The sequence below is a fragment of the Cebus imitator genome, unplaced genomic scaffold (genome assembly GCF_001604975.1).
Source record: "Cebus imitator isolate Cc_AM_T3 unplaced genomic scaffold, Cebus_imitator-1.0 Scaffold228, whole genome shotgun sequence".
Lineage (NCBI taxonomy): Eukaryota > Metazoa > Chordata > Mammalia > Primates > Cebidae > Cebus > Cebus imitator.
Genome location: NW_016107543.1, coordinates 3,003,836 through 3,005,048, shown reverse-complemented (window position 1 = coordinate 3,005,048; position 1,213 = coordinate 3,003,836).

Below are 1,213 nucleotides of genomic sequence, written 5' to 3'. Positions count from 1 at the left end.
CGCGCCCCGGGACCCCCGCCAGCGGCCCGGCTGCCCCTCGGCCGCCTCTGCCCCGCCCCGCTCGGACTCGCCCTCCCCCGCCGGGCGGCTCCCGCAGGAGTGGGTACTTGGTGACATATTTTGGAAAAGATGTCATTAAAAAATAGCCTTTGCTTGCCTAGAGAATTGGGGGTTTTCGGGTTTGCACCATGGGGGTGGGGGAGGAAGTATAGAGGAGCCGCCTGCACCTTACACATGAGGAGAAAGTCTAAACACCAAATGCTTGCAGGTGTAGAGTTTGTTTAGGAGTTCGGGTCCCTTCTCCGCCAGTAACTCACTGTGTGACCTTGACAAATCACCACTGCTGTCGGGGGCAGAGCTTCCTCAAGCTTCAGCTGCGAGGGCTGGGCAGATCACCCCTGACGTCCTTTTAACTTCAATCATCCTGTGTTTTTAATCCTTGTGTGGGCTCAGTACCTCCCTCCTCTCTCATTTCTAACATCAATACCGATCCACTGCCTCCCCTTTCCAACATCATCCTTCTCCATATAGGCTCTTTCTATTCTCTGTCACCAGCCATTTCCCCAACAATCTGCTCCCTCTCCTCAGCTCAGGGAGGGGACAAGATTTGCCATACCCCCTTAATTCCTAGCTCCTGGGTGGTGGTATTTCCCCCGTGTTTGCTCCCACCAAAATCCAAATGGTACCAGAGTCAATCTAAGGAAGCCGGTGGGCTGCATACAAATGGACCCCCTAACCCAGCCCAAAGGAGAGGTCTCCACTGTGCCAGCCCCACTCCCAGCACAGACACACACACACACACAACACACACACCTGCATTCATGGACATAAAACCAACCCAGTGACGCCAGAGCCCCTTTCATCTTGGGATCTCCCAGTTCCAGGCCAAGCACTAATTACCCCAGCACCCCCCTGGCCCCGCCGGTTCCCCTGCTGTCATTAGCCCAGTTTTACCAGCGGGGGCCACGGCCTTCTCATGGCTCTCAGGGTGGGGCCCTGCTACACAGTCTGCTCTTGGAGAGGGGTGTGTGTTTGTGTGTGAGCATGTGTGTCGGGGGAGCTGCTCAGCTCATGGCCCAGGTTATACTGGATAGAATCACTTGCCGAGTGTGGGATCCTGACCCACAGCTTATCCAAGCTGGGCTGCCCTTGCTTATGTCTCATTCTCAGGCACCTGCATCCTCAGTGCTATTGGAGCCGCTTCTTTCACAGG